Source organism: Egretta garzetta, unplaced genomic scaffold, assembly GCF_000687185.1.
Source record: "Egretta garzetta isolate BGI_Z169 unplaced genomic scaffold, ASM68718v1 scaffold706, whole genome shotgun sequence".
Taxonomy (NCBI): domain Eukaryota; kingdom Metazoa; phylum Chordata; class Aves; order Pelecaniformes; family Ardeidae; genus Egretta; species Egretta garzetta.
Genome location: NW_009260015.1, coordinates 337,408 through 346,739, shown reverse-complemented (window position 1 = coordinate 346,739; position 9,332 = coordinate 337,408).

Here is a 9,332-nt window from a genome sequence, read left to right as displayed (position 1 = left end):
CAGCCTGTATTGATACTGGGGGTTACCCCAACCCAGGTGCAGGACCTTGCACTTGGCCTTGTTGAACCTCATGAGTTTCACACAGGCCCACCTCTCTAGCCTGTCCAGGTCTCTCTGGATGACATCCCGTCCTTCTGGTGTGTCAACCGCACCACTCAGCTTGGTGTCATCCGCAAACTTGCTGAGGGTGCACTCAATCTCTCTGTCTAAGTCATTGATGAAAACATTAAACAGCACCGGTCCCAGTACGGACCCCTGAGGGAAACCACTCGTCACCGGTCTCCATCCGGACATCGAGCCATTGACCACTACCCTCTGGATGCGACCATCCAGCCAGTTCCTTATCCACCAAACAGTCCACCCAATTTGTCCAGGTCTTTATGGGTAGGCTACAGCACGACCCACAGCTCTTTCAGCCGTAGCACCTACCTGCAAGCCATCCCTCCTCCCGCCACAGGGGCTGATGCGGAGCAGGATTTGCTCCACAATGCTCTAGTGCTAAGGTGCCAAAAATGTATAATTCGGTTTGGCAGTAATCCTACGAGGTATCTAAAAGGCCTCATGATACTTTCCTGCAGAGAATGACCTGTAGAAGCAGCAGAAGCGGTCATTTTCATGCTGAAAAAAAAATACGTAGGACCAGCTAGCTCATTTCTTAATTAAACTGTCAAGCACGCGTCATGCTTTGCAGCATGCTGTCATCTTATCTCTGCAGTTCAAAATTTTTCACAGCATTTAAAAAAAAGTTAAAATTTTAAAAGCATAGCTACAAAGGCGTATTTAACTGCCTTGAAGGCGCTCTGTCAATATGCAACTGTAAGGAAGATAATGCTGTTGTGCAGGTTTCACTAAAAGAAACATCTTTTTAAATCTGGTGATTCAAAGGTAAAATATTGACCTCCAGCTTTGGTACTTGGCTGCTGATCTTCTGTAAAGATCTGTGTCAGAGTAATGCTGGATTCTGGGTTACATCATTTATATTTTAAGGGTTTGAGTCAAAAGCTGGATTTTTTTTTTTTCCTACTCATCTCTATCTGATAACTTTGAATACAAGAGATGATGCCTGAAGCAAAGCTGATAAAGTCACCAGTACTAAGAAGCATGTGTGCTGGAGTGGGGGGAGGAGGCACAACAGCAGAGATACGTATCTTCACATCCCTATTTCCTTTACAAACCGAGGAAGGAAGTTCCCTGCAGGTTAGCCCAAGAGTATCCGCTCTTACAGCCTGAGAGCTAGCAAAGTGCTTTTTCCAAGAGCCACAGGCTTTTTAAAATACTGAATTCAGTATAATACTCACTTCATCAAGTTTTTTTTTCCTAGACCTAGTGCTACTGAAAGTTCAGGACTGGGTATCGCAGCCGTCAGAGTTACAGTTGAGGGGAACCTGCTGCAGGGCTCACTTTTTTTTCAGCACAGGATGGTAAACTGGCCATCCCTCCTCTCTCTCCTTGAAAGAGGCTGACGCGTGTTGCTGGTTTGGTGCCCCTTTGCAGCAGCGGCTGCTCTAAAGCCGGGAGGACGCTGCCCCGGGGCCACACGACTGTTGCTGGACGGACAAAGATACTCATATAATGATTCTTACAACAGCATCTATAGATTATTATGAAACTTGCCTCTAAAACAGATATGAATCACCCAACAGCTTCAGCCGTGCTCCTGGTCAGAGATGATTAAGAATTTTTATGCAACTTCTTTAATCAGAAGAGGCCTACTTGGTTGAAAATGAAACCTCTGCAGGAAAAGGTTGGTTTTGATTAATTTCTCAACTTGAAAAAGTGTCCAAATTGACAGCGTGTTTCACTTCAACATTTCTAAACACACAGAAGGGGGGGGGGATCAAATTTAAAGTCCCTTTTCGTTTTAAGATGGGTTAAATTTCATTATGATCAACTGGTATCCAGCCATTTTAACACACCTTACACCATTAAGTTTTTTGCTTGCAAAAATTTACATTTTCTCTTGTCTTCCCAACTTTGTTGTAGCTTAGGCTATGTGAACACTTAAATGTATTTTTCCTTAGTAGAAGTACAGTATTTATTTTTAAAACTGATGTGATGAAGAGCAGTAACAGCTTTGTTTGGAATTTCTTGCTATATAGGAATCCCCAAATAATAACCCCTGTATCTCTATAGGCTGTTACCTATCAAAAGCCATTATCTTTCATAATGCAACCTCAGGGAAGATCTTACTGCTGAAAGAAGAGATGCATGCCGACTTTTAACTAACTTGTTAGAAATTGTCTGGTTTCAGAACTTTCAGACCAAGATTGCAAGTTCACCGCTGAAGATGGATCAAACTGATCAGTGATTTCACAGGATCATGCTCATTTTTAGTTGCTAATTTTTTTTTTTTTTTGACCGAGCTAATAGTCTTTTGTGGCACATTTACGTGTATTGAGGTGAGCTCTTTACCATTTGAGGACTCTTTTTAAGAGGGTTATCAATTAGCAGTTTCATCATCAATTTCAAAGCATTTTCCAAAGATAGGTAACCCCTCTTCACAGAAAAGGAAAGTGAAAGGGGAGTGGAGTGACTCACCCAGGCACGTGGACTGTCAGATGCAGAGCCAGAAATAGACTCTCAGCTCCTGGAACTCAGACTTATGGCCTGGGGACTAAAATGGCTTTCAACGAAATTGATAGCTGTCATCTCACCGTTTTGCAAAGGAAAATCCCTCTCAGGTAGAACATGCATTTGAAATTCAAAATATATTATTTGCTTTCTTCTTAGTGATACATGCTGTAGTACCTCCCTTACTCTTTTGCCTAACCCTATCCAGAGCTGAAAGAAAAGTTCATTGAGCATATTTTTCTGTATCGGTCACTTTGCCTTGATGTTGCTGACACTATGAACTTGACCCCACACCAAACAGAATTACAGCTGAACTGGGTCAGATTTTCATAAGTATTCACCACCACGTTTGGGCCATATCTGTAGATACGCCCGCTGCAACCTTTACACCCGATTCTGAACATGGTTAATAAGTATGTTGAGGCTGGGCACTTTAAAATAAAAAAAGAGACTAAAAGCAGGCCGTTTGCTCTGGCCTCAGTTGTGGATGCTGAGGTCTTTGAGAAACCTGGGCCACTTCATCCATCTTCTTGTCTATTTATAACCTTCCCGCCCATTGAAGAAGACAAGATGAGGCTACAGGTGTAAGGGGAAGCCAGTGGTTGGGCCAGAGCTACACAGGAGATAGTGGGAGAGCATGGGACAGGAGTGCTGTGGGGACAGAAAGTTTGAGATCCTCTGGCTCAGCACTGCTCATTGCAGCCACCTAACAATAAACTCACTGGGTTAGCCCAGGGGCTTTAAACTGGCCTTGGGGAGAAGATAACACGGTCGCTCTGGTACAGTGGAGCGTTCTAGGCTACATGAGAAAGAAACCAGGAGGATGTTGTCCTTTCTTGTGACACTGCAGATGGACTAGAGCAACTAACGTTAGTTTTTAAGAGTCTTGCAAAACTGGAGTACTTTTGAAAGCAGCAATGAACTTCAGTACAGTTCCAGTCGTAAAAGGTGAAAGAGAGTCTTGCAAAACTGGAGTACTTTTGAAAGCAATGATCTTCAGTACAGTTCCAGTCGTAAAAGGTGAAACAGGGTGTGAGAGATGGGCCAAGGAAGCCTAAGCCAAGTGGTCAGACAATGGCTCTGCATTAATTTGGGACCATGAAGGAAGAAATAGATGCATGGAAGCTGTTCTTGAGACTGCAAGTCCTTTGAGTTTCTTCTGTGAGGCATACTTATTAAAAATAAACCCTTCTACTAGAGAGAAAAAATATGAGAGGGACACACATTAAGTGTATTGAAAAACAGCTTGCTAATGAATCTGAACGTGGAATCCAGTAGCAAATGGGGCTGGCTATGAGCAAAGCTTCTAAGTATTAGTACTTGGTGAAAAATGCTTTGCAATAGGTGGGTTGTTTGGGGGAGGGTGGTGGTGATTTTATCATTTTTAAATCCAGACCGTCAGCGTGGAGGCATTTTTCATTTGGTGAATTGCACCATACAACAGGGCGAGGTACATACAGTGTGTGCCAGAGCAGACCAACAGCTTTTGCTGGACTTCGAGCCAGCTTAGGGCCCCTGACGAGCACTTGTTTGGGGAGAGGGATAAGGAAGTGCCAGCACCAGGTGCTGCGTGGAAACTTCAGGAGCTCAAGAGTAAGAGGACAGAAAACATCAGCAGAGGTTTAGGGAGGAGGAGGAGGGTGACAGCGGAGGTTTGGTAGGTAAGGAGGGAGGCAGCAGATCATTTCAGTGAGGAGGAGAAAGGGGTGCGGGGAAGAAGCGGCGATGCTAGAAATCTGTAACAGCAGAACTGGCAGAGAACATTAGAGCGTGTGGAGCAGTGGGGTGATAAGGTCAGTGTCACAGAGTGATCTGAATTTATGTCGCAAAATGCACTTTAATACAACCAGATACAAGAGAACCCACCTGAGAGAAAAGAAAGCAAGCTCCTGTGGTAGAACAAGAATCTGCCTCTGAAAGCAAGGATGGATACTAGGGTATGAAGTCAGCCTGGACAACTAAACGCTCAGCACAAAAGCATAATCATGCCTTTAGCATCTGCATCTACGTATCAACATTATGTACTACTTGCCTCGGTACAGATGTTTCTTTAAGCACAGTTGTAATTATAAATAGGAGAACCACCACAAAATCAGCGCGTCATAAACCTGTGAAACCATTGCAGAGCAAGCCATGTTGCAGATGGTGAAATACAGTGCTGTGTGGGAGTTAACTATTTCCACATTAACGTTATTCAATCACAGTGGCCCATTTTCACACAGCTTGCTGAACTTCAGCAAGTTTGCACAAAGGTTAAGGTTTGACATTTTGAGACATTGAGAATAGCTCAGTCCTCTAGCGGGAACTACAATAAATAATAACAGAAGAGAAACACAGACCCTCACGTCATCCCTTTCCAGGGTGGAAGCGCTGAAAACATGCTTTTTTTGACAGAAATGCTTATTCTGAGGTCTTCATTACCAGGATTTCCAGTAAAATAGCCATAGGCAAGAAAGCACTTAATCTGACTGTTGCATTAGGCTTCCTGAAACCACACGTAGGTGCAATTGTGAGTGCAGGCATGAGAAAATGTCCTCAACCTTCTAAAGGACTAACAGAACGATATTTCTACCAACGTGTAAGGTTGTGATGAGGTCCTACATAAAGGGTAGTCATTTAGTGCATCAGGATTGCTTTAATTTTTTTAACTGGTGTGACTTCTGTGTTAGTTTATGCAAAGCACGCCTCTAAGAATGAAACAGATTGAGACAGGGCATAACGCCTTGTTCACAAGAGCATAATTCATGACTGCACTCAAAAATCACTTCTCTCTTTGGATTTAGGTATTAGTTCAGAGATGCTTACTTCTAGAAAGCGGCATTCTCTCTGAAACAGTTCTACAGATCCCTAATTATGTGTTTTGCTAATTTATTGCTGCTGCACATCTGTTATTTCTGCGGTACAGGGTTGATATAGCACGCCTTCAGTGTTATTACCATCACAGAAACACCATATCCGTAGGTGTTCACACCACTTCTTAATCAGAACTTTCCAGTTCTAAGAGGACTGGTGCAATAACACACTCCTAACACCTAAAATAGACATCCTTCAACTGGACAGTTTTCCCACCAGAAGATATGCATCCTCCATCATAATATGCTTAGGGGTAAACTATTGTCTTCTGAAATGGCTTTCACCACATTTCGCTGCAAGTTTTCTTTTCCTCACTTAATGCTCACAAATGGGTGTCACGTATTTGGCTGTTAGCGATATTCTCAGTTTTCAGAGCTGGGGGCAGAGAACGCGCGTTGCCCACGGCGCTGACACGGTCGCTCTGTGACAGAGCAGAAGTCCAACCTGGCCATAACAAACCACGCAGCCCCTCCGAACCCAGAGCCAGACAAGGCTCTGCGTCACACCAGCCGCGATGGAGCCTCCATGGCTTGGTGCTGCTCATTAGCAGCATGACTGCTAATTAAGATTCCCACGGCACGCGTGAAGGAAGTGGTACCCTGTAAAGTTTCCTGCCCTTCCCACTTACGTACCCATCAAACTTTGCAGCCAATGAGACTGGGTTCATACAGAAAACCACCTTCTTTTTTAGCCAGCCTCAAGTCCTCCCAAGGCAGGTCAGCCAGAGCATATCCTCTGGGTAGAGAGCAGCCTGCAGTCCTGCCATCAGAGCTCCCACAGGGATGGATGTGTGCAAGCAGCACTGAAAATGCTGGCATTTCCATGAGACACCTGCCTCTGCAACCATAAGTGTGTTAATAAATTAAGCGTTGGCCAAGTTTTGCTTGGGGGGAAACCCAAAAACCCATTAGTAGAAAAGCTGTTGTGTGGCAATGGGGCTCCTTTTACAGCATGACTGTAGCTTCCAAGCTCCAGCTCCCTCAGTCGTGCACACATCCTGTCCCTGCTCATTTCCAGTTCCAGGGCCCTTGTTCCAGATTTCAGTCTCCTCATTTTAACCTGCCCTCACTCCCCTATGCTCTAGGAGTCTTCCACCTGTATTAGGGCATTCCTCCCACCCTTCTCACCCTGGCAATCAGTGTCCTGAGGACCTGGGAGGAAGAGGACCATGGAGGTAGCCTGCCTGCTCTCACCTCTGGCTCCTAGATGCAAGGAAACATCTTAAGGGAATCGAGCTGCAGAGACCATGAAAAGTCTCCAGCAAACCTGTATGAACTGTGGGTTTACAGCTTGCAGTAGGTTTTGCAGGTTGGACACAGGTAGAACCCTGATACTAAACCCAAGATCTTTGCTACAGCCTTGATCCCAATGTCCTGGAGCAATGAAAGGGCAGCAGAGGTACCAAACAGTTACCCACCACCAAACACAGCAGAAGTCAAAAGACCTCTGGTCTGTGTGCCAGCCTCCAGTCTGTAGCTGAAGGCAGCTGCACAGCGATTCCCTGGTACATAGTGGAGAGTCACTGCTTTGCTCTAAGAAGGGACTGCAGAAAAACCAGTGGTGTCATCCAGACATGACTCGCAAGCACTCAGGTACAAGCATGACATAGAGATAACTCATCATTAAGGAAAGTCCATACTCCCTAGTCTCCCCGGGTATAGGTGCCATTTCCCTGTTGCACACCTTGAAGTGAAGGAACAAAGTGTCCAGCTCAGAAGAGGAGCTTGAGAGGGATGAACTCCTTCAGGTGCCTTTCCCTCCTCAGGACAAAGCAGTTCTGCAGGGACCCTCCAAATGGAAGCGTGGAGAGAAGGGAAGACATCCCACCCAGTGTGCCACGAGAGGGAACTGCAGCTTCATAAAGAGAAGGGCACGGAGCCAGAGTAACATTTCCCCAAGACCTCGTTCCCGGAGATTGCTGAACCACAGTGACTGCCTGTAACCCAAGCAAACAGCAACATAAAAGTTCAAGCACTGACATAAGAGAGTTCAACCTACTTTGTTAGTCCGACAGTTAAAGGCAAATGAGCACAGGGAGCGTAACACCAACTGTAAGGCTACTTCTAAACACACGGTGTTTCCTATAGTCATACAGCAATCACCAGGAATAGCAGTCATTACATGCTAAAAGAAGTTAAGTCACCTGCAAGGAAAAAAAAAGCCAGCACTGAACAATTCTGCTTTTTAAATGCAACAGAGAGATCCAAAAAAGGAATTTTAAATAAATAAATGCTACAAAAGAGGAGAGGGCTTGTCAAACCCTGCTGTCCGCATTCTGCTAATTGAACCAACCCGCACCCCAAAGCGCAGAGCATTTAGGCAGGGTGTAATCCCACTGCAAGGAGGCTCCTGTCACACCGCACCCTCCCCTCTACACTGAGGTCAGTTTCTGATCAGGGATGGGTTCGTCCTTCGCCCTGGTTTCTGAGGATCAGCTGGTTTGTGATAGCACTGGATACGTCACTTCCAGTGCAACGCAATGCATTTCAGGCTGGCCACCACCTGATGTGCAGCTACTGAGCACCGGTTCATTCTCTGGGAGGGTTTAAGAGTAGCCCTTAGTGTTATGTTAGTTCCCATCCTTGAGGAAGAGCAGAGTGAAGAACAGATGCTGCCATAAGCACAAACCCCAAATGTGCTGAGCCACACAGAATTGCAGCAGAAGTACTGGAGATAAGAGTAACGCCTACTGACCTGGTATTTCCAATAGTCAGCAGTGACCAGGAAACCACCATTTTCCCCCTGTAGACCGACCGGTGCTGCGTTTAGCCTACAGAAACACCCCACCAGTACCAGTGAGGTTCTTGCTATATCAGTTAGATGCTGTCCCCCTATTATTGACCGGGTTATGGAGCTACAAACAGGCTCAGTTCAGTTTAGAGCACAGACCACTCAGATTTACCCTAAATATGACAGATTAGATGTAGGTCATCCCACAGTCAGGTTCTTGCTGTTTGATTTCAGTTAGAGTAAGACAAATCTGTCACATCTGAGTCAGCTCCTAAATGCTCTTGGGGCCTATATACAGAACTATGTAAATATCAAAAAAGAAACTAAAGGTTTGACCTTTGTTTACCCAAGAGAGTCTCAATTGACCAAAAGGCAAGGCACATTTTAATACCAATTCTAGGACTGATTCAGCTCTGAATTAGGCCAGCTTCCACAACTCAACTGCAAGTACAGCATGTCTTTTGGCAGGAAGCCTACGCAAGGACTGCAGTGGCACGAGGAAGCCTCAAGTCACACGAAAGAAACAGTTTGGTGCAAAAATCTGGAACAGGAGCTCAACCAGCATGGCAGATTGCACGATTTATTCACTGCCCTCACTCCAGCAAGGAGCCCTCTGCTGCAAGTGTCTCCACCACATCTGGCTGCCCCAGGGGAATGCCCAGCAGGTCGAGGAAGGTGCACGAGCAGTGCCAGTCCCTAGCAGCGCCAGCAATGAGTCAGGCCCTGTCTGCACAAGCACACAGGGACCAGTCATCCATGGGGCCATCTGAAACTATCACTAGCAGCAGCAGTGCAGGACCAGCAGCATCAGAGACACCCTATCAGCAAAGCTCTGCGTCCCTTTGCTCACCCATAAGTCCAAGACCCATCCTCAGCAAGGTCACTTTTCCCTTTAGTCAGAACTTCATGACCGTCTTTGTAATACCTTGGGCAAATATTGACTCGGATCCAACAGACTGAAAGTATTTGGTTTGCACCAGATGCGGTGCGTACGTATCTTTGAAACATTAGCTAAAGGAGTGATTTGGAAAAATAAAAATTCTAGGTGGATGTGTTTACTTTTCAAGGTTGTTCATGTTGTGCTCAGATCCCAAGAAGTGTGCGTGAAGGTTTTAACCACAGGAAGAAAGCCAGCTGTAAGTGCCGCAACGCACGGTAAAACTGTGTACGCACGTGCA